The 24267-nt window shown below is 41.8% G+C and overlaps 1 protein-coding gene and 1 long non-coding RNA gene across 3 annotated transcripts in view; one reads left to right on the plus strand and one right to left on the minus strand.

Moving 5' to 3' along the window:
- The window catches only part of LOC125450819 (uncharacterized), a 65445-nt gene that overhangs the window by 30466 nt on the left and 10712 nt on the right, over positions 1-24267 (plus strand). The window lies entirely within an intron of this gene.
- rgs12b (regulator of G protein signaling 12b) overlaps positions 1-24267 on the minus strand; it is a 246225-nt gene that overhangs the window by 28882 nt on the left and 193076 nt on the right. The gene's annotated exons all lie outside the window — the stretch shown is intronic.

The following is a 24267-nucleotide window of genomic DNA, read 5'->3' on the forward strand; positions in this document are numbered from 1 at the left end:
GCCCTCTGGGCAATAAATGCTGCTCGGGCTGGTGACTTCCTCATCCCACGAATGAATAACTAAAAAAAATTAAGTGCTCATCCAAACGCTTTTTAAATATTGTTGCAGCACTCGCCTCCAATACCCTCCCAGGTGGCATGTTCCACAAACCTATCACCCTCTGGGTGAAAATTCTTTTTCTCACATTTCCTTTGAACCACTCGCTCCTCACTTTAATCTTTATATCTTCTGGTCTTTGACTCATCTGCCATGGGGAAGAGATTCCCACGATCTACTCTATGTTTGTCTTTCATAAGTTTGTATACCTCAATTATATCCCACCTCAGCCTCCTCTGCTCCAAGGAAAACAAACCCAGCCTATCCAGTTTCTCCTGAGACTAAGACTTTTCATCCCAGGCAACATCCTGGTGAATCGCCTCTGCACATTCTCCAGTGCAATCGTGTTGTTCCAATAGTGTGGTGACCAGAATGGCAGTGTTCCATCTGTGGCCTAACCAACATTTTATAAAGCTGTAACAAGACTTCCTTGGTCCCATATTCTGTGTCCCAGCTTCAGGGATCTATTGACTTCTACAGCAAGGTCCCTTCATTCCTCAATATTGCCTAGGGACCCACCATTCAATGAATGTATCCTCCCTGTATTAGACCTCCCAAAATGCATCTCCTTGCAGCGTATCAGAATTAAATTCCAGGCCATTACTCTGTCCAATTTACTCGCTGATCTAAGACCATTCTCCTCACTATCAAAAATTCTCTTGATTTTCTTGTCATCTGAACATTTACTAGTTAAATCTTCTACTTTCACATTTAGTCATTGATATAAATAACAAACAGCGAGGGTTCCAGGACCAATCTCCACAGTACACCTCTGGTCATTGGCTGCAAAGAAACAACACTCCACTCCCTTTTGCCTCCTATTTGTAAGAAAAATTAAGACAAATTGGAGGGAAAGTTGCAAATGGTGGCATTCCCATGTATCTGTTATCTTTGTCCTTCCAGATAGAAGTGGTCATGGGTTTGGAAGACTGATATCAGGACTGAGAGAGTTGCCCTGTTGGGTAAGGCCTGATTGGCTAGCCTTATATCCACTGGAGCTTGGGACAGTAAGAGGTGACTTGAATGAAACATACAAGATATTAAGGGGTCTTGGTACAGTAGGTATGGTAACGATGTTTCCTCAGATCCTGAGGCATCTTGCCACAATAAGTATGGTGCTGATGTTTCCTCTTATCGAAGCCTCTTTAAAAAAAGCAGTTTCTGATTAAAAAAAAACAGGGATTGTTCATTTCACTTCCCAGAGCGTCATGAGTCTTTGGAGCTTACTATATGGTGGCAGAAGCAGATCCTTGAATATTTTAAAGTCAGAGCTGGATAAATTCTTGCAAGCAAGTCTTTCAAGTATTGTAACTTTATCTGCATCTATCACTTCATCTGGCAGTTTATTCTGCCTACAAACCACCCTCTGTGTGAAAAGTTCCCCCAAGGCCCCTTTCAAACCTTTCTCCTCTCACTTTAAAAATTTGTTCCCTAGATTTGGATTCCCCTACCCTAGGGAAAAGACCTCAACTTTATCTATACCCCTCATGATTTTATAAGCCACCACAAGGTCATCCCTCGACCTCCAATGCCTCAGTGAAAAAAGTCCCAGCCTATCTAGCGCCTCCTTATGATTCAAACCCTCCAGCCCTGCTTACATTCTGGTAAATCTTTTCTGAACCCTCTCCAATTTAATAATATCCTTCGTATAGGAGGGCAACCAAAACTCTACACATAAAACCATCTAAACCATGTTTGTCTGAACAAGTATTACAAAAGATTAACTTAATATTCTTGTTACTTTCTAGCTGAAAGGACCTTACTGCGTGCCAGTTAACTGCCATGTTTGGCTACGCACCACTTGAAACGTACGCTATTTAGTATGAAGTCTTTGGGACATGAAAGGCAATATACAAATTAAATTCTTTCTTTTGGGTCTTTGGTCCTTCCTTCTTGGGATATACCCAAATCAATACTGAATTGGCAAATAGACTCCTCAGCAACTAACACAAAATTGATTGAAGAAAGCAACAAGAATTCGTGAATCACATTTGCATTGTGAGGCATGTGGTCTTCAGCATTATTAAGTACAATCAGATATATATGCTAGGCAAAATTTTATTTTTGATTAGTAAATTTTGTTTCAATGGCACTTGGTTTCTTGCCATCTGCCATGCTGACCAGTAATACAAAATTAAACCTGTTTGTCATTGTATGTTTTTCAAATTAAAATTGTAGAGGCTCCTTTTTCATATTCTGTAGCATCAGCAGGCATATATACCACAGAGAGATTTTGTCTGCCACTTGGCATGACATTATGAATTGCACTGCATAATGATATTAAGTTATCACAGTTCCAGAGGCATTGTGTACTCACCTGGGAAGAGCAACCTGATTGTTTATGCTTTACAACACTTTACAGAGGTGTGCCTCATGAAACACTGTACACATCCTTGCCATGAGCTGCCAACCAGGGATACTCTTGTCCAATGGACTTTAATGTGCTTCAGCCTAATTAGCACCACACAGCTACATTTTACATTCTGACATCTCATATTCAATTTCTGAACATATCCCAGAGGAGACAGATGTGTACCTGGTACACAAAATTCTGCAGTGGCTGTAAATTTGTGAGGCATAATCTCATGATCCCTCTTTTGAAATATATTATGTTTTTATTTTCTCCAATAAGACATTCTTTTTGATGCACATCAAATTAATAGGACCACTTGTGTAACTGATACTACTTCTTGATTGTTCTCATAGCAACATTTCCCTAATGCAATATTCTCCAGACCAGCAATCTCTATGGTCTGGCCCCGGTAATATGGTTCCGGTTCCAGTTTTGATTTATGTAAAGACATTGTTGAAGCAACTCTGTACAAGCCCATTCTGCACTGACATTTATTTCAGTGAAGCACTTTTTTTTACTGGAATAATTCAGAGTGTACTTTTGTTGGACACTTCAGTAAAAATATTTATTTTGTTTCTCACAGCTGGGTGTGGGAGTCATAAAAAATGCTTCTGGTGCCATTTTAAAATTCCCACATGATTTCCCATGGTCCAGTAAATTCACCAGTCTGGCAAAGGCCCAGAATGACATGGGCTATGGTGAAAAATCTGGGACAGTTGCATGAGAAGACTGTAAGGTATGGGATGTTCATATGTTTTTGTCCTTCTAAATGGTAGAGATGGCTTATTTTGATTTGAACACATTCCAAACTCATGTCACAGCAAAGGCCTTACTATGAATCATCATGAATCACAGTCAGTAGAATAGGAACCTGCAAAATCATCACAATAAAAGCCTCAATACTGTATAAATTAAATGTGCATATAGTAAGAGAATCTCTGGGGCATAGGGGCAATGTTTTCACATGTAAATAACATGAGTTGCTATCCAAGGTTTGAAATATTATTCAATGAGTCAGAATTTAAAGTGAAATTGCTGAACTGCAATAGTGAATTCAAATGAATAATAGATGATTTCGCACTTTGACTATCCTTACTTTATTTCTGATTTTGGTTTCTTTATTCTTTTGTAAGCATTACTGGCAAGATAGACATGTTGGCCATTCCTAACTGCTTGTGAACTGAGTGGCTCTTTAAGCCAATTCAATGGGCAATTAAGAGTCAGTCATATCACTTTGGGTCTGCAGTCACATGTAGGTCAGGCCAGATACGAATGGTAGATATCCTTCCCTGAAGGACATTAGTGATCATTACAATAATCAGTGATAGTTTCATATAAAAGCAAAATATTGTAGATGCTGGGATTCTGAAAAGTGTTCAGTCTTTTCTGATAATTATTGCGTCTCAGTTCAGGTATCCTCCTTACCAATCCTGTATGCACATTCTCCAGAGCCTGCATTTCTTTTCTTGTAATTCTGTACAAATTACTTCAACCGTATTTCAACACTGAAATACTGTTCTCATCAGTTGACAAACAATGACCAACTAGTTGACTCAGAATTATAAGGACTAACTGTCAGAGGAATCATTTTCATGTAAGAACATTTTCAAAATATTTTTTCATGGGATCTAATATCATTTTGAAGCCCATTATTTGTGTCCATCTCTAATTGCCCTTGAACTTACTTGGCCCACTTGAAAGGGCAGTTAAGAGTCAACCACATTGCTGTCATGTGAACTAACATATGGGCCAAACCAGACAATCACTAATATTTAAATAAAAGCCCATGGTGTTAGGGGCAAGATACTGGTATGGACAGAGGATTGGCATAGTCATAAACCATAAGATATAGGAGCAGAATTTGCCATTCAGTCAATCAAGCCTGCTTCGACCATGGCTGATATGTTTCTCAAACCCATTCTCCAGCCTTTTCCCCATAAAGTATGAGACCCTTACTAATCAAGAATGTATCTATCTCAGTCTTAACTGTACTCCTTGCCTTGGCCTCCACGCCTTCTGTGGCTCTGAGTTCAATAGATTCACCACACTCTACCTAAAGAAATCCTTCTATATCTCAGTTCCACAGAGGTGTCCCTTCACTCTGAGACCATGCCCTCGAGTTCTTGTCTTTCCTAACAGCAGAAACATCTTTTCCATGTCAACTCTATCCAGGCCTCTAGGTATTCTGTAAATTTTAATCAGATTGGCCGTTATCCTCCATCGAGCACAGACCCAGAGTCCTTAATTTTATTCATAAAACAAGCCCTTCATCCTCAGGATCATTCTTACAAAGCTACTGTGGACACCCTCTAATACCAGCTCAGCAGATATGGGGCCCCACACTGCTCACAATATTCCAAATGCAGTCCGTCCAGAGCCTTATATAGTCTCAACATTACATTTCTGCTCTTGCAATCTAGCCTTCTCAAAATGAATACCAACAATTTATTTGGCTTCCTAACTGCCAACTGAACTTGCACATTAAACATAAGAAAATCCTCAGCTAGGACTCCAAGTTCCTTTGTGCTTCAGATTTCTGAAGCATTTCTCCATTTAGAAAATAGTCTATGCTTCTATTCTTCGTACCGAAGTGCATAACCTCATAATTTCCAACATTGTATTCCATCTGCCACTTCTTTACCCAATCTCCCAGCCTGTCCAAATCCTCTGCAGCCTCCCCATCTCCTCAACCCTACCTGTCCCTCCACTTATCTTTGTGTCATCTGCAAACTTAGCAGCAATACCCTCAGTTCCTTCATTCAGATGATTAATGTATAACGGTCCCAGTACCGACCCTCACTAATCATGAAACTCCACTAATCACCGGTTACTGTACTGAAAAAGGTCCCTTTCTCACCACTCTCTGCTTTCTGCCAGTGAGGCAATCCTCTATCCATGTCCCTAACACCATGCAGTCTTATCTTATTGAGTAGTCTGCTGTGCAGCACCTTGTCAAAGTGCTTCTGGAATTCGAATTAGATCACATCCACTGGCTTTCCTTTGTCGAATTTGCTTGTTACCTTCTCAAAGAATACTAACAGATTTGTCAGGGATGACTTTCTCTTGATAAAGCTGCGCTGACTCAGCCCTATTTTACCATGAACTTCCAACTACGCTGCAATCTCATCCTGAATAATGAACTTTTAAATTTTACCAAAAAACAGAGGTCAAGCTAACTGGCATATAAGTTCCCATCTTCTGCCTTCCTCCCTTCTTAAACCAAGGGTATTACATTTTGCACAAAAACAAAGTTGCTGGAAAAGCTCAGCAGGTCTGGCAATATATGTGAAGGAAAGGACAGAGTTAATATTTCGGGTCTGGTGACTCTTCCTCAGAGGTTTTCTGAGGCTCACTGGAACCAAAACGTTAACTCTGTTTTTTGGGATGTAGTCCATCTGGTCTATGTGATTTATCCACCTTCAGGTCTTTCAGCTCCTAGAGCATCTTCTCCTTAGTGGTGGCCACTACACTAACTACTGACCCCTGACTCTTGAAGTTCTGGTCTGCCACAGTGTCTTTCACAGTGATGACTAATCCAAAGCACTTATTCAGTTCCTCTGCTATTTCTTTGTTCCCCATTAATATTTCTCCAGCCTCATTATACAGCAGTCCAATGTCCACTTTTGTCTCCCTCTGACATTTGAGATTTTTTAAAAAACTCTTGCGTTTTTCTTTTGTATTACTGGCTAGCTTACTCTCTTTTCCTTTTGCTGGTTCCCGATTTCCTTTGTCAGGCATGGCTGCCTCTTTCTCCCCTTTATATGTTTCTTCTTCCTTGGAATGAATTTCTGCTGTGCCTCCCAAATTACCCCCAGGAACTCTTACCATTGCTACTCCATCATCTTCCATGCTAGGTTCCCATTCCAAACAACTCTGGCCAGCTTCTCCCTCAAGTCTTGTAAATTATCTTTATTCAACTGCAATACAATTACGTCTGATTCACTTTCTTCCTCTCAAACTGCAGGGTGAATTCTATCATATAATGGTCACTGGCCCTCCGGCTCCCTTCACCTCAAACTTCCTAATCAAGTCTGCCTCAACATACATCACCAAATAGAGTAGTGGCTGATCTGTAGTGGGCTCTATCAAAAGTTGCTCCAAAAAAAATCTTCTAGCTATCCCATGAATTCCTTTTCTTGGGATCTGCTACAACCTGATTTCCTCAATCCATGTGCATATGATTTTTGTAATAATGTCCTTTCTATCTCATTTATTTTCAGCCCCACTTCTTGACTACTGCTAGGAGGCCTGCACATAACTCACATTGGGGTCTTTTTTCCTTCGCAGTCCTTCAATTCGACCTACATAGATTCTATGCCTTCTGACTCTACACCACCTCTTGCTTTTGATTTAATTTCTTACTCAAATGGCAACCCCACTCTCTGCCCATTCTTTTGATAGAACCCACATTCTTCAATATTTGCAGTGGGAGACGGATCCCCTGATATTTGTCTGGAGGGAGGTGGGTAACCACCTTAGGCATCCTTTTAGAAAAGGCTTACCAGTGGGATTAAAATTGTATCAGAGATAATAGGAACTGCAGATGCTGGAGAATCCAAGATAACAAGGTGTGGAACTGGATGAACACAGCAGGCCAAGCAGCATCTTAGGAGCACAAAAGCTGACGTTTCAGGCCTAGACGCTCCCGAAACGTCAGCTTTCCTGCTCCTAAGATACTGCTTGGCCTGCTGTGTTCATCCAGCTCCACACCTTGTTATCTCGGATTCTTCAGAATCTGCAGTTCCTATTATCTCTTCTTCAAATTTTAAATCAAATTTTTAATTTCAAAGGCCTGATTCCTTTGTAGCCATGTCTCTGTGATGCCTGCCAAATTCAATTTGCACAACAAGCTCATTTAGGTTGTTTTATATACGTGCATTTAAACATAACACCCTCAGTCAAGCATGGATGTTACCCCCATGCCCCTCCCAACCCAGCCCCCAGCATCCCCACTTCATAGTTGCCTGAAATTACATTCCTTTTTCTTTATTCATTCACGGGATGAGGACATCACTAGCTAGGACCGCATTTATTGCCCATTCCAGACAGCAGTTAAGAGACACCTACCTTGTTGTAGGTACGGAGTCATGTGTAGTCCAGGCCAGATAAGGACAGCAATTTCATTCCCCAAAGGACATTAGTGAACCAAATGGGTTATTTCAGCAATCAGTAATGGTTTCATGGCATCATCATTCGACTCCCAATTCCAGATTTTTACTCAATTCAAATTCTACTGAGGCCAGGTTCAAACGTTAATTTGGTCTCTCAATGAAAGTAGCCTCCACTAACCCTTAACCCCAAACCTCCTGACCCTCTCCATACTTCCAATCCTATTACTTGTTCTAGAAACTTAAATAGCCCCTGCTGAGCCCTCCCTTCTTTTACTTTTTTGCACAAATTTCTGTGCAATTGAACATCCTTCCCACAATTATACAAATCACCAGGACTCTGGTTCAAGCATTGATTTGGTTAGAGCCAGTCCCATTAGAATAGCTCCCTCCTTCGCCAGTATGGGTGCTAATGTCCTATAAATTCAAACCCATTTCTCCAACACCAAACTTTGAGCCATGGGTTTACTTCTTTGACTTCGTTGACCCATTGCCAGCCGGTCATGCCTCAGTTAGTAAGCGGAGATTACTATCTTTTCAGTGATAATGGGAGCTGCAGATGCTGGAGAATCCAAGATAACAAAGTGTGGAGCTGGATGAACACAGCAGGCCAAGCAGCATCTCAGGGGCACAAAAGCTGACGTTTCGGGCCTAGACCCTTCATCAGAGAGGGGGATGGGGAGAGGGAACTGGAATAAATAGGGAGAGAGGGGGAGGCGGACCAAACATGGAGAGAAAACAAGATAGGTAGAGAGGAGAGTATAGGTGAGGAGGTAGGGAGGGGATAGGTCAGTCCAGGGAAGACGGACAGGTCAAGGAGGTGGGATGAGGTGGTAGGTAGGAAATGGAGGTGCAGCTTGAGGTGGGAGCAAGGGATGGGGGAGAGGAAGAACAGGTTAGGGAAGCAGAGACAGGCTGGGCTGGTTTTGTGATGCAGTGGGGGGAGGGGAAGAACTGGGCTGGTTTTGGGAAGCAGTGGGGGAAGGGGAGATTTTCAAGCTTGTGAAGTCCACATTGATACCATTGGGCTGCAGGGTTCACAAGCGGAATATGAGTTGCTGTTCCTGCAACCTTCGGGTGGCATCATTGTGGCACTGCAGGAGGCCCATGATGGACATGTCGTCTGAGGAATGGGAGGGGGAGTTGAAATGTTTTGCGACTGGGAGGTGCAGTTGTTTGTTGCGAACTGAGCGGAGGTGTTCTGCAAAGCGGTCCCCAAGCCTCCGCTTGGTTTCCCCAATGTAAAGGTAGCCACACCGGGTGCAATGGATACAATATACCACATTGCCAGATGTGCAGGTGAACACATGCTTGATATGGAAGGTCATCTTGGGGCCTGGGATGGGGGTGAGGGAGGAGGTGTGGGGGCAGGTGTAGCCCTTCCTGCGGTTGCAGGGGAAGGTGCCGGGTGTGGTGGGGTTGGAGGGGAGTGTGGAGCGCACAAGGGAGTCGTGGAGAGAGTGGTCTCTCCGGAAGGCAGACAAGGGTGGGGATGGAAAAATAGCTTGGATGGTGGGGTCGGATCATAGATGGCGGAAGTGTTGGAGGATGATACGTTGTATCCAGAAGTTGGTGGGGTGGTATGTGAGAACGAGGGGGATCCTCTGGAGGCGGTTGTGGCGGGGGCGGGGTGTGAGGGATGTGTTGCGGTAAATGTGGGAGACGCGGTCAAGGGCATTCTTGACCACTGCGGGGGAAAAGTTGCGGTCCTTGAAGAACGCAAACATCTGGGATGTGTGGGAGTGGAATGCCTCATCCTGGGAGCAGATGCGGCGGAGGCGAAGGAATTGGGAATAGGGGATGCAATTTTTGCAGGAGGGTGGGTGGGAGGAGGTGTATTCTAGGTAGCTGTGGGAGTCAGTGGGCTTAAAATGGACATCAGTTTCTAGCTGGTTACCTGAGATGGAGACTGAGAGGTCCAGGAAGGTGAGGGATGTGTTGGAAATGGCCCAGGTGAACTTGAGATTGGGGTGGAAGGTGTTGGTAAAGTGGATGAACAGTTCAAGCTCCTCTGGGGAGCAAGAGGCGGCGCCGATACAGTCATTAATGTAACAGAGGAAGAGGTGGAGTTTGGGGCCTGTGTAGGTGCGGAAGAGTGACTGTTCCAAGTAACCTACAAAGGTGCAGGCATAGCTTGGGCCCATGCGGGTACCCATGGCCACCCCCTTTGTCTGTAGGAAGTGGGAGGACTCGAAAGAGAAGTTGTTGAGGGTGAGGACGAGTTCGGCTAGGCGGATGAGGGTGGAGGCCCAGCTCGTCCCCTCCCCCCACTGCATCACAAAACCAGCCCAGCCTGTCTCTGCTTCCCTAACCTGTTCTTCCTCTCACCCATCCCTTGCTCCCACCTCAAGCCGCACCTCCATTTCCTACCTACCACCTCATCCCGCCTCCTTGACCTGTCTGTCTTCCCTGGACTGACCTATCCCCTCCCTACCTCCTCACCTATACTCTCCTCTCTACCTATCTTGTTTTCTCTCCATGTTTGGTCCGCCTCCCCCTCTCTCCCTATTTATTCCAGTTTCCTCTCCCCATCCCCCTCTCTGATGAAGGGTCTAGGCCTGAAACGTCAGCTTTTGTGCTCCTGAGATGCTGCTTGGCCTGCTGTGTTCATCCAGCTCCACACTTTGTTATCTTACTATCTTTTCAGTTCTGCTTTTCAGTTTATCCCCTAGCTGCTCATATTCCCTCAGCAGAATCTCTTTCCTCTTTCTACCTACGTCATTGGTACCTACATGTGCCATTACCACTGGATCCTTCTCCTCCTACTCCAAGTGCCTCTGTAACCCTAATGAGGTATCCTGAACCTTGGTACTAGGCAGGCAACACAGCCACATTCAATCCTGGCCACAGTAAACAGTGCCCATTCCCCTGACTATACTATTCCCGATTACAACTATATTTCACTTTTCTACCCCACTTCAATGGCTCCCCTCACCACAGTGCCTATAGACCCTACTCTCATACACACAGGGAGAAAGAATCTCAAATCTATTAGACATGCTGAAGGACTGAGAATCCTTTGGCACGACCTCCTAGATCCCTCCACCTACCTCACTCATAATCGCATCTTCCTATCCCTGACTACTGACCAAATTTGAGGTAATTAATCTAAGGGTGTGACTGCCTCCTGAAATACAGCATCCAGATAACTCTCCCCCTCCCTGATGTGTTTGAAGCTCAGACTCCAATCATCAATCTGAGCCAGAGTTCCTTGAATGACTAACACTTGCTACAGACGTAGTCACTATGAACCACAATGGAGACCGCTAGCTCCCATATCATACAGATACAACACATCACCTGGCCGTGCATGTGTATTTTATTTACTCCATTATTATATTTTTAAAAATTTCCTACTGGTCTTTTACTTTGTAATCTGTAAATACTTTTCGTATTTACCTTCAATCCAAAGGTAACCTATAATATAGTCAAATTAGCAGCTATTACCAACCTGTGACCTCATAGTTTTCATGTGATTGTCACTTTTTTTTTGCACTGTGTCCCTGATCCTGAGCTTCTTCCTGTCAAAAAAAACCTTTCAAACTAGGGCCCAAAAATGCAATCATAAAGCACCTTTTCCCCTCTACACTGTGTGCTCACATTACCTCTAAAGTCCTCGACTACATATTCAATTGAGCTGTGTCTCATACCTGATGTAGTCATCTACTATCTACTTTAATTCCATTTCCCAGCACTTGGCCCATAGCCTTGTACACTGTCACATTTAGAGTATTCATCCAAATATATTCTCAATTTTATCTAGGTTTCTGCCTCTACCACCCCTTCCAGATACCTACCATCATCTAGGTGAAATAAACTTTTCTGAAAACTTCTCTAAACCTCTAAAAAAAGTTTACTTCAAAAATACATTATTTTTATCCAAGACTAATGATCCAACCAAGGCTAATGATAGAAACCAAGAACTTTATTAGATCAAAAGACAAATTTTGTGAAGTTGCTAAGTATAAAATCTGAAGATTGGGAAGTTTATAGAATTCCGTAAATGATGACCAAGGAAAACGTTAAGAGAAGAATGATCGATTAAGAACAATTAGACTGTAAATGTTTCTCTTGGTATGTAAAAATGTAAAGATTAGCAAAAGAAAATGGTCCATCAAGTTTGCACTGACCCTCTGAAGATCAGCCTACTGAAACCCCGTAATCCTGCATTTGTTATGGTTAATTCACCTTGCCTACTCATTTCCCATGGCCAATCCACCTAAACTGCGTATCTTTGGGCTTGGGGAGGAAACCAGAGCATCCGGCAGAAACCCACACAGACATGAAGAGAACGTGCAAACTCCACAGTTGCTGAAGCCTAGAATAGAACCCAGGTCCCTGGAGCTATTAGGCAGCAGTGCTAACCACTGCACCACTCATAAGTACAAGATTGGCATTAGATTCCCCTAGTTCAAAAAAAATTCCACATTCTAAAAAATTGAAATCAAATTTCACCATCTGCTATGGTGGGATTCAAACCCGTACCCTCAAAAGAAATAGACCAGAGCTCTGGATTACAAATCCAGTGATATTACCATTATGCCACCACCTCACCAGTCCTTCAAATGAGAAGGCCTTCTGAAATTCCTGACAATAAGATCAACCTGGTCCTGGTTTCAAATTGCTACAGCTCCCTTTAGCCCAAAGGGCTATATCCATTTTCCACAGGGTTCACCACTCTCTGGGTGAAGAAATTTTTCCTCATTTCAGTTCTAAATGGTTCACGCTCTATCCTTAGATCATGACCCCTAGTTCTGGACTCGCTCATCATTGGTAACAACCTTTCTCCATCTCTCCTGTGTAATTCTGATAGATTTTTCGCATGGCAAAACAGCAGTACCTTGAGCTTGGTAACTCTAGCTGAGGGGCAAGGCAAATGCAAAGCAAGGCACAGATTCTCAAAGTGAATGAGCACTACGAAAGCAAGCGAACAGGCCTGAGATACAGCCTGGGTCAGTCCATGAGTTGCATGCAAGTTCCTCAGCAGTGTCCTTGCTGCAGCAGTAAAATGATCATTTGTCATTAAGCCCTATGGTGCAGCATTGAAGTATAGAAGCATCCAGTAGCCATGTGTACTCTTAGAATCTGGCACATGTCAGATGCCTAAGTCTGTGGACATAGGGATATAGAACATGTAAGCAGGAGTGGGTCGTTTGACCCTATGAGTCCAATATGCCATTCAATATGATCATGGCTCATCATCCAAACAAATCATCCCTGTTCCCACATTTTCTCTATAACCTTTGATTTCTTTAGTTCTTAACCTTTCTTGAAAGATTCAATGTTTTGGCTTCAATAATCTCCCATTGTTGAGAATTTCATCAGCTGTCTAGGTAAATAAATTTTCCTTGTCTCTGTCCTAACTTTTATCTGCAGATTGTGCTCTCTGATTCTGAATTTCCTGGTCATGAAGAACATCTTACCTGCATCTACCCTGTCTAAGCTTGTTAGAATTTTATAGGCTTCTATGAGATGCCCCCACATTCTTCTAAATTCTTTTGGATAATATGCCTACCAATCTAGTCTCTCCTCATAAACCAGTCTTGTTATTCCAGGAACCACTCCTTTGCAATCCCTCATTAGCCAGAACATCCCCACTCAGATAAGGAGACCAAAACTGTACAGAATGCTCCAAATGTGGTCTTAGTAAAGCCCTGTACATTTACAGCAAGACATCAGTGCTGAAATGCTCTTGCTCTGAAAGCCAACATACTAATGCTTCAGAGATAATGGGAACTGCTGATGCTGGAGAATCCAACATAATAAAGTGTGAAGCTGGATGAACACAGCAGGCCAAGCAGCATCTCAGGAGCACAAAAGCTCCTGAGATGCTGCTTGGCCTGCTGTGTTCATCCAGCTTCACATTTTATTATACTATTGCTTCCTTCACTGCTTGGTTCACCTGCAGGTTTATGGGCTTACATTCACATGGGGTACATGTGGCTGCTCTCATACATCATGCCCTGAGATGTTGGTGCTTGTTGTCCAAAATGGAGGTCCTTTGGAGCATGTGGTGAGCTGAAGTCACCAATTACCCACTAATATCCATATTGAGAATTCTGGTTTGTTTACTCATGGTGGGTGGTCAGATAGGAAACTGCACATCAATGAAGTGAGTTGTGCAGATGATAAGGTCATTTATGATCAATAACCCCCACCCCCATTAAGCACTTTGCCACTGCCTAGCAAGAATCTCGTTTTGAACCGTAAACTAAGGTAAAAGATGTATTAAATTTCTCCCACTATTGAGACAGGCCTTGCCTGATTTCTTGCTCAATTCTGCCGCAAATCCCACCACTTCTCATGCCATTAAGGCATATAGATTCTGCCTGTTGAGTCTGTCTTTACATGCTAAAAGCTTCCCAGAAATAATGGAGAATTTAGGCACTAGTGTAAATAAAGAACTAAGATTCATACTGAGAAATTAATAGTACATAAATTAGCCTACTATAGAGTTGATGATCCACATCTCAGAATGTTGAAAAAAATGCTCATGATATTAGGTGACCATTTTTCAAAATTCTATGCATTCTGGAATAGTCCCTGCAGATTGTAATGTGGCAAAAGTAACCATGCAATTTAAGAAAAGAGGGAGAGACAACTGGAACTATAGGTTCAATGGCTTCACATCAATTATAGAGAATGTAATAACACTAAGAAAATAATAGTAGGATTGGGCAGAGTCAATATGGATCTATTAAGGGAAATCATGTTCGACAAGTCTTTTGGAAGTATTTTTTCAGGATGTGGCTAGCAGAATTGATAAGGGGAAGATGGTGGATGTGGTACGTTTAGATTTTCAGAAGGCTTTCAATAAGGTAGCATGCAAGAAGTTGGTCATCAAAATCAGAGAACATTGAATTAGGGCAATTGACTGGCTTAGATTAAGAATTGATTAACGGACAGCAAACCAAAAGTAGGAATTACAGGATCATTTTCAGGTTAACAGCCATGATTAGCAGTATCAATGCATGGTCCCCAGCTTATTACAATGTGTGTCAATGATTTGGCTGTGGGGATTAAATGTGACATTTCCAAGTTTGCAGATGACACAAAATTAGCTGAGAGTGGGAGTGTGAGTAATGAGGAAGATGCAAAAACATTCCAAGAACATGTGGAGAGGTTCAGTGAGAGGGCAGAAAATTTGAGTAATGGAATACAATATGTGAGGTTATCCAGTTTGGTTGTAAAAATACAAACATGGAATATTTCTTAAATTATGAAAAACTGGGAAGTGCAGAACTTCAGAGGGACTTGGGAGTCCTTAATCATGACTCACTGATAGTTAACATGCAATTAAGAAGGCTAATGGTGCCTTGTTATTTATTACAAAAGAAACTGAGTACAGGAATAAACATGTCTTATGCAAATGTAGAGAGCCTTGGAGAGACCACAGCTGGAGTACTCAGTGCAGTTTTGGTGTTCCTACCTAAGAAAATATCTATTTGTCATAAAGGAAATGCAGCAAAGGTTCCCCAAATAAATTCCTAGGATAGAGGGATTGTCCTTGAGGAAAGATTACATAGGCCTGGTGTACTTAGTCTAGAGTTTAGAAGGAGAGATAATCTCATTCAAATGTACAAAATTCTTACAGGGATTGACAGGATAGATGCAGAATGAAACAAAACAGAAATTGCTGGTAAAACTCAGCAGGTCTGACAGTACCTGTAAAGAGAAAGTAGACTTAACGTTTTGCATTCAGTGACCCTTCTTTAGAACAGTGCAATGCCAGTACAGTTAGTGTTAATGTTTCTTTACTTTTTTTTTCTCTATAAGGCAATTTTGTTGACATGAGGATTGATCCGTTTCTGTCAGATTTATGACATAAGTTGAATAGTGAAGTCAAAAGCAGAAGGGAAAACTGACATCTTTCATCTGACATGAGGTAGTTAATAAAAAAAACTAATTTAAATAGAGAGTGGATATGCTGGAAAAATCCTGCGTCAAATGGGAAGTGGCCTTGACATCCTCCAACATGAGTACTAAGGCTATTTCCTTCCAATGATTGGTAAAAACAGTAGGGGAGACAAAAAAAAACAAGCACACAGCCAAGATCTGCCCCACCAGGGCCAGATGTATAGGAGTTTATCTTATCTTTCACAATGATCCCATACAGCAACACATATTATCAACTAAGGAGCAAAACCTTCACAGCACAGCATATGCAACAGGAACGACAGCTTTAAGTGCTACATTAATTCTCTGCCTCTTTAATAGCAAATCCCCAAGCACATGCTTTCAGCACTCAAGGAGGTATCTCCTAGCGGTATATATAATTTTCAATTTTCTAACCAACTGTTCAGATAGATCAATCCAACAGTTTGTGTGGAAGATGGAGCTGAATAAAATATGCACAGTTCAACAGCCTCATTCAGTCTTTTGTGTGAAATTCACTGTTTTTAAAAGATATTCAAGAATTAGAATTTTACAGTGAGTTTTATCAGGCTTGGCTAATCGCCTCTGCTGGAATGCAGGACACAAGTCCATGCCCAGCAATTTCCTATTTGTTCTAAAGATCAAAGCTACTATTATCAGTGGAAGCACCGAGCAGATAAATTAGTTCTTTCATATTTTACTTGATGTCAATGAGCTTGCCTCCAGTCAGCTATAGTCGTGGTACTGGATTCCAGTCAAGGAAGACATTTGAGTAGGTGGAGTGGAGAAAGAGGGAATTTTCTCCCTGCGTATGTCTCCAGTTGTAAAACCAAATATTTAATTTGCCTTTTCATTCTCAGTTCTGCATCATTTTTTGAATGGCAATCAGGGATGGTAAATAAATGATGACCCATGCCCACATCCCATAAATCAATAGTTTAAAAATCCATCAGACCTTTCCTTTTGGTCCATTGACCTACTTTGTTCAAGTGAACACATTCCCTTACTTCACACTCAGATAAGATCCTGTATGTGACCCCTTATCAAATGCTTTGAAATATCCATTGAATCATTTATGGCACAGAAGGAAGCTATTCAGCTCATCAAGTCTGTGGAGTCTTTTTTTTTATTAACTACCTCATGTCAGATGAAAGATGTCAGTTTTCCCTTCTGCTTTTGACTTCACTATTCAACATTAGATAGTGTAGGGGGAGGGGGTTAGATTAGTTCACAGGTCGGCGCAACATCGAGGGCCGAAGAGCCTGTTCTGCACTGTATTGTTCTACATTCCATGTTCTCATGGAACAATCCAGACAGTCTCACTCAACTACTTTATCACAGGAACTCTGCAGATTTATTTTCTTCAAATTTCTTTTTTGAAACCACTGATCATTTCGACTTCTAACGTTCTCAAGTGTAGTGAGTTCCAGGCCATCCCCACTAGTTGCATGAGGAAGACCTTTACTACATTTCTTCTGCATCTCTTGCCCAAAATCATAAATCTGTGTCGCCTTGCCTTACCAGCAGCTAATGGCAAATGGTTTACCTCACCTACTTGATCTAAGCTCATAATCTTATACATCCATATAACTACACCCGTTACAGATCTTCAAAGAAGCCCTAAAGACGCTCAAGTCTGACCTTTTGACTGGCTCTGGTTAATTTATGTTTCTCTTAATGCTCAGTATGTTTATCCTGGATTGTAGCTTCCAGCATTTTACTAACACATTTCCCACAGTAGTGAGAAGACAAGTAATGTTTAAATAAACTAAACCCAGATTGGTGAAGCCACCAGGTATCCTCAAAACTGATGTGATGCAAGTCTGACATGGTGATTGAAGTAGAGTTAATTGGCCTATAATTTTCAGGGCTACTCTCCTTGTTATTCATCATTTTACAGCGAGGTGACATATTTGCCAACACCTCATTCCATCTTCACAATCTGTCCTCTGACACAAATTTGAATTGTATGGAGTCTATTAAAAGCAAGCACTCTTTCATTGAACTTGGTAATTTGAGAGAGGCTTGGATGGCAATGGTATGCTCTATCCTGCTGTTCAAGGTGCAGCTTTATCCTTCTCAGCCATTTAAATCGAGGTGCTAGCCATCTTCCTACGTTCTCTTAGCTGGTGCTAGCACACAGTCTCCAGTTCAAGCTAGTAGTTTTCCTCTCAGTTAGTGTCAGCCCGCTCCTGCTTCCACCATCCCAAAGTTCATGTACGAGCATCACTTGTATCCCTTAGCAGTCCCAATCAAAACATGGATTCTATTTTCCTTACTGTTCCTAAAATTCTAATTTTCATCCTGCCATCACCAAAGTCCCATCCCTAGTCTCTCCTCTTCTATTTACCATTACTACATCTGTTCAAAGTCCCACTGGTCTAAGAGAGTCCCTGCTATTCTTGCCACCACAGTGGCTGGAGATCACATATACACACGCTCCATTTGCAATATGCAGGACATGGAACCATATTTAGATGCATTGCTCAGAGTAGAAGTAGGGTTGTGGAAGAGTCAATCTGGGTTTTACAGTTCTACACCATTATTCGTGATTCTGCAGTTTCAATTTCCATTTCTGTTGTACAGGCCATTGGTGAAAATAACTCTGGAATACTGTGGACAAGTATTGGTCTGCTTGCTTAAAGAAGGATGGAAATGCTTTGGAAGCAGTTCAAAGGTTCACTTGACTAATACTTGGAATGGGCACTTTGTCTTATGAGTAAAAGGTTGGGCCATTGTACCCTCAAGAATTCAAAGCTTTACTGAAACGTATAAGATTCTGAAGAATCTTGACAGGATGCACGTGGAAAGTTTCCTCTTTTTGGAGAATCTAAAACTTGGAGAAAAGTTTAAAAATCAGGAACTGTTCATTTAAGACAAAGATAACAAGAATTATTTTGTAGAAGCTAGTGAATCTTTGTTTCCACTGCCTTTTGAGGAAGAGATCCAGACTCCTTGTGATAGATTCTTGAAAAACAAAGCAGTGAAAAGTAAGTGGGGTAGGCAGGAATGGGGAGTAATCAGATCAGTTATATTCTCATTGAATGGAGGAGAATTCCTGAGGGCCTGCAAGGTCTATCCTGCTCCAAACTCGTGTAAAGTCAGAAATCACACGACACCAGGTTATAGTCCAATGGGTTTATTTGAAATTATAAGCTTTCAGACGGCTGCTATTCACCTGACGAAGGAGCAATGCTCTGAAAGCTTAAAACATTGGCACCTCCACATAAAATGTGGATGTTCATAAAGGAATATTACTTGCATAGTGATGTGAAATACTTAATCAAGAAAGGATATTCTCAAGGCATTAGGGGTCAGGCAGGTTAACATTGGTGGTGAGAAAGGTTTCAGGAACAATAATTAAGGAAGAAAAATCAAAAAGCATTTGGAAATGCCTTAACTCAAAAGGACAAATTTGTAAAAGACAGATCATGCTTGACCAATCTAATTGAACTTCTTAATGAAGCAATAGACAATGTTGATGAAGATGACACAATAGATGTTCTATTTCAAAAAGAAAGGTTAACAAAATTGAAACTACAATTAGGAGGGTCAGTCTCAGTCTGGATTTTTAAAAAGATCTTAAAAGAGCAGAAAATAAGTCATGCTCTGTGGAAATTTATCAGGCTGGAGATGGTACATTATAATAAAAGTTCTCCAAAGGTCAGTACCAAAAATTTAAATTTTGCCAATGATATGAAACCTGGCCCTGTGACACATGGAGAGGATGAAACTAATCAGCTAAACAGGACACAGTTAAGCTAACAGAATGGGAAGATAAATGGCAGGTGGAATTGAACACACACAAATGTAAAGTGATTCATTTTGGCAGGAGCTTTAGAGGGTCGGGGAGGGAAAGGAAATATTGACTTTATGAGACAATTCTGAAGAGTGCGCAAGAACAGAGAGACATTACAGGTTCACATGGATAGATTTTTGAAGGTGGCCAGAAAAACTGAAACAGTAATTAGCAAATCACATGGAATTCTGGAATTCATTATGAGATTTGGGCTGTATTTTGTTCAGCGATATGGATCCTTGCACCCACCAGTTGGAGAACTGATGGCAACAGAGGAAGCCAACATGATTAAGAGCCTGTAAGACACTTCACTGGCTAACATCAAGCCTCGAATGAAATGAAATCTCCGGTGAGGAGAAATCCTGTCATACAGCCAATCAGAGCTGGTAGTTCTTCAAAATAGATAGTACCACCACGAACAGTGGGTGTTGTCAATAATGTACTGTGAGTCAGGAGCAGGATCATTGCTGGATTATAGGTCACAGGTGTGATTGGATTAGCACAGGAGGTGAGGAGAGGGAGTCAGGGGCACCAAGATGTTGATTTTACGTTCTCAGTGAGGGATGTCACCACAAAGCTGTAGGCAAACCCGACAGTGTATGGTGACTGGCCTTGGGAGGTATGGGAAAGTAATGCAACTCCACTAAAACTCCGAAGCCCTACTCCAATCCTTGGGTTTTGGGATAAGAAGTGTCAAGCTTCTTATTAATGAGCCAAATGTAAGTACCCATTGGGAGTCTTGCTGCTCCCAATTTAATTGGGGCCAACTTTCCAATAAGGTAAAAGGTAAAGTCATCATAGTCTTAATGGACCAAAGGGCTGCTCTCTCAAGAGGGAAAGGCAAGTGATGGTGGTTTAACCCGAGGGTTACCACACCTCAAGGGGAGAGGTTGAGAATGAGCGTCCTTCATTATAACCTCAGCTGGTTCAAGAATTGAACCTACGCTGTTGGTATTAATCTGCATCACAAACCAGCCATCAGCCAACTGAGTTAACCAATCCCCTGATGCCCTATAATTGGTATTCTGAAAAAGGTACTCCTGACTGATTCTCCCGCACCACCCCTTCCCACCTTGGTCAGGGCTCACTTTTCTGAAAGCTCCACTAAATCCAGTACATGAGAGTACAAAATCATTCTGATCCTATTGTTAAGGCACAACAAGCTTGTAGTACCGAGTCTGTGGCCATATTTTAGGAAGGATGTGAGGATATTTGAATTACCAGAAAAGCTCCAAGGATGAAGGGCTTGAGTGATTAAGGTAGAATGGAGAATGCTGTTGTACTCTTTGGAGCAAATGGAGATTGACATGCACAGGATTACCTCACCATGCTCCATCAACAACTGTATTCTTAGTCACTGACTCAGGAATATCTATGTGATAGGGGTCAGTAATGGAGACTTCCATGAAATAATACCATTACATCTGTTTCTGGAGATACCTTCACTGTACGTGATGTGTGTTTCTCAGTCACATGCTGAGACAAGTGCATAGGCTGCCTCCACCTCCTCAGAGGTCACAAGACAAGCATTACACAGAAAACTGGATGTCACCATAGATGGTAGAGTAGGTCAACGGAGTGCCTATCGCACATAAATGTGCACTTTTTGTCTTCTGGAATACCAGTACCAAAGCCAGATATGTGGAGCCTCCATTGTTTTGAAATGGTGATTGAGGGGAAGGAATGAGGTGGTGATGGAGAGCAAGGCTTGGCATTGGCAGTGATGAAAACTCAAGCAGACCACTTTTTCTGACTCGTGGTAACCTGACAGGTGCAATGGTGACAGGCCACTTGTCAAAGTTTAACGAGGTCTACAGTTGACCCTTTGAAAGAGTCAGAAACAAAGAAATTCTAAGCCACAGTGATTTTGTTGGTTGCTGGTGGGACATGGTGAGCACTGCTGCAAAGTGTGAGGTTTTGCATGACGAAGATGTGAATTACTGTAAACATTTGCCTGTATAGACATGGTTGCATGCCTGTGGCACCAGCTCTCTGAACTGGTAATTCTGTCCTAGGCACTGCACCTGAAATCTGACAGTCTTGTTCCCAGTGCCAGCTGTTGTCTTCACGGTGTTCATGTACCCCATCCAATTGCAAGTGGAAACCTTTTCCTCTTTCTATTGCACCCTTCCAATGCTCGGAGGACTGCAACCCCTTAAGTTACCCATGTTTTTTACTCACTATGCTCCCCAACATCTATGATGGCGTTGACACTAGTTATTTCATAAATGCACATAACTAGGTAACTGGCTCCTAGTCTGTCACAGACACTGCATATAGCCCTACCAAAATTTGATCATGGTCCTCAATGGGCCTGTATAGGGTGGGCCAAAGGACCAAAATTTAATAATGATATTCCACTGCTGCATGAGAAAATAGATGGGACAGAATGGGAAAATAGGCTGGAAAAGTTTAGAATAATGCTTGACAAGCTGCAAGACCTTGAATGAGTCTTGTGAACATTCCTTTATGAGCTGAAGATGACACCTGCACTTGTTTACCCATGCTGTGTTTTCTGTACCAGCCAGCAGTTTTGTCTTTCTGTATCTGCTTTCTTTGTGCTGGCTGTCTGTCACACTGTATAAGAGAGAGAGAGTTTCATTCCAGTCTGCTGTTGCTGGACTTCAGCTTGGCCCAGAACCGTGAACATTGTCAGGAATGAACCTAAGCCTCCAGACAAGCCATCAATCGAGGGATCCACGAGGCCTGTTGCTTTTTTTGTTTTTTCTCTTCCATTTATTATTACCCCTATAATCATTCATTATTACCATTATTATCATTATTCTTACTTAATAAACATTCTTATTCAAGCAAATTGCTGTTATCAAGCCTTCACTTAATTATATTTAACTGAATCTGGAAAGAATGGCTTGAATATACAACATGATCCAACTCAGTGCTTTTTAAAAATTTCAATTGGCATTATTACAAGTTAGGGGCTTCTTCAGGTTGCCCTGGCAAAAGTTGTTGAAGCCAAGAAAAAAGACAGGAAACTCATGTAGGTTAGTTGACTCTTGTATTTTAATCCCTGCTAACCTTTATTCCCACCCCAATCACAGATCAACATTGTTGAATTACTGTTCACCAGAAAATTAACTGCACCAGCTGGGTAAATACTGCAAGAGCAGCTAAGATTGGGATTCTGCAATGATTAACTCACCTCCTGATTATTCAAGGCCTCTCCACCATCTACAGGGCACAACTGTGAGGCAATGATGAAATGTGTTCTGATGAAAGGTCAGAACCTTTTACCTAAAATGTACCTCAGTTTAAAAATGCCTTGTAAGGAAGTTTTGTTCATCCTGCAGAAGGTTGGGAGTACTACTGTATCAGTACTACTGATTCCCAAGCTGGACGTCCTGTCAGTTCCAGAGCAGTTAAGGTATGGACAGTTGCAGGAGGGAGATTCTGAGGGAAAAACACAGTCTTCTACTACCCTTTCAGAATGGATGCTCAATGTGCCAACACGTCCACTATCAAATGAAATACATGATTATACATGGAATATGTCACTGGGCAGGTCAGCATTTATTGTGCACTCTTAATTGCATAGGAAGTGGTGACGGAGAGCAGGAATCTATTCTCGCAGAAAACCAAAAAACCTTGGAAATCACGGTGGGTAGGGCAACATTCATGGAGAGAGTGCAAGCTAATGAGTCAGTCTAGATGACTCTTCATCAAAGCCCTTTAGAGTCATCACAGCTCGAAACATTAGCTTGCTTTCTCTCCATGGATGCTGCCCCACCTGCTATGATTTCCAGTGTCTTTGTTTTCAGTACAGATTCCAGAATCCACAGTAATTTTACTCCTACAGTCTATTTTCACAGTTGCTCTCATAAAGACAAAATCTAAGCTATTAATAAGTGACCTCCATAAGATAACAGTAACTGCAAAAATAAGTTCCAATCTTTGCACCTAAAGCAGGAAAAATCATTGCATGAAAACATTTGTAAGCCCAATACTCGGATTCAGAACCAAATAGAAATCATCACTTTTAAGTATGCTGCACAGGCAACTAAGCTTCTGTAGGACCAAAGTTGCCAGAAAAGCTCAGCAGGTCTGACAGCATCGGTGAAGAAAAATCAGAGTTAACGTTTCGGGTCTGGTGACCCTTCCTCACAACCCAGCGGACCTGAAACGTTAACTCTGATTTTTTTTTTCTTCACAGATGCTGTCAGAGCTACTGAGTTTTTCCAGCAACATCCATTTTTGTTCTTGATTTACACCGTCTGCAGTTCTTTCGGATTTTAAACTGATGAAGGAATTTAAATCATCAAACTCTTACGCAGAGAGTTGTGAGAGCATGGAATGCGTTGCCAGCAGCAGTTGTGGAAGCAAGGTCATTGGGGTCATTTAAGAGACTGCTGGACATGTATATGGTCACAGAAATTTGAGGGTGCATACATGAGGATCAATGGTCGGCACAACATTGTGGGCTGAAGGGCCTGTTCTGTGCTGTACTGTGTTCTATGTTCTATGTTCTAGATGCTGCCTAATCTGCTGAGTATTTCCAGTGCTTTTTTGTTTTATTTCAGATTTTGAGATTTGACTCTCAAGCATGTACAGCATAAAACAAGGTCATTCAGCACACTGTGTCTGTCCTTGTCAATAAAGATCTGACTGTACTAATCACATTTTCCAGCTTTTGGTCCAAAGCTCTGGAGGCTATGGCAATGCAAGATTTTCTGACTCAATGTCACTTTCGGGCAGCATCAGCACTTTCTTGATTTTATAGTCATGTAAAAATGATGCAATTTCATTTTTCTGTACTGTTGATTGTGAATTGAAATAGGAAAATGATTATTTTAAAAACCAAGCACTGTGGAAGTGATTGCTGCACTTTTTAAAAAGGAAAGTACCAGCATCTATTCTAAGTGTTGGTTACACTATTTATCAACCAGTGGGACAAAGCTACTTGCAGACAAATTGGCACCGGATTTTGTACAAGGTGAGATTCAGCTGGCAACATATCAGTGGTTTATAATTGTTTTCCTGTGGCTAAAATCTATCTGTAATAAACAGCCATTCCTGTTAAG

The sequence above is a fragment of the Stegostoma tigrinum genome, chromosome 3 (assembly GCF_030684315.1).
Source record: "Stegostoma tigrinum isolate sSteTig4 chromosome 3, sSteTig4.hap1, whole genome shotgun sequence".
NCBI classification, from domain to species: domain Eukaryota; kingdom Metazoa; phylum Chordata; class Chondrichthyes; order Orectolobiformes; family Stegostomatidae; genus Stegostoma; species Stegostoma tigrinum.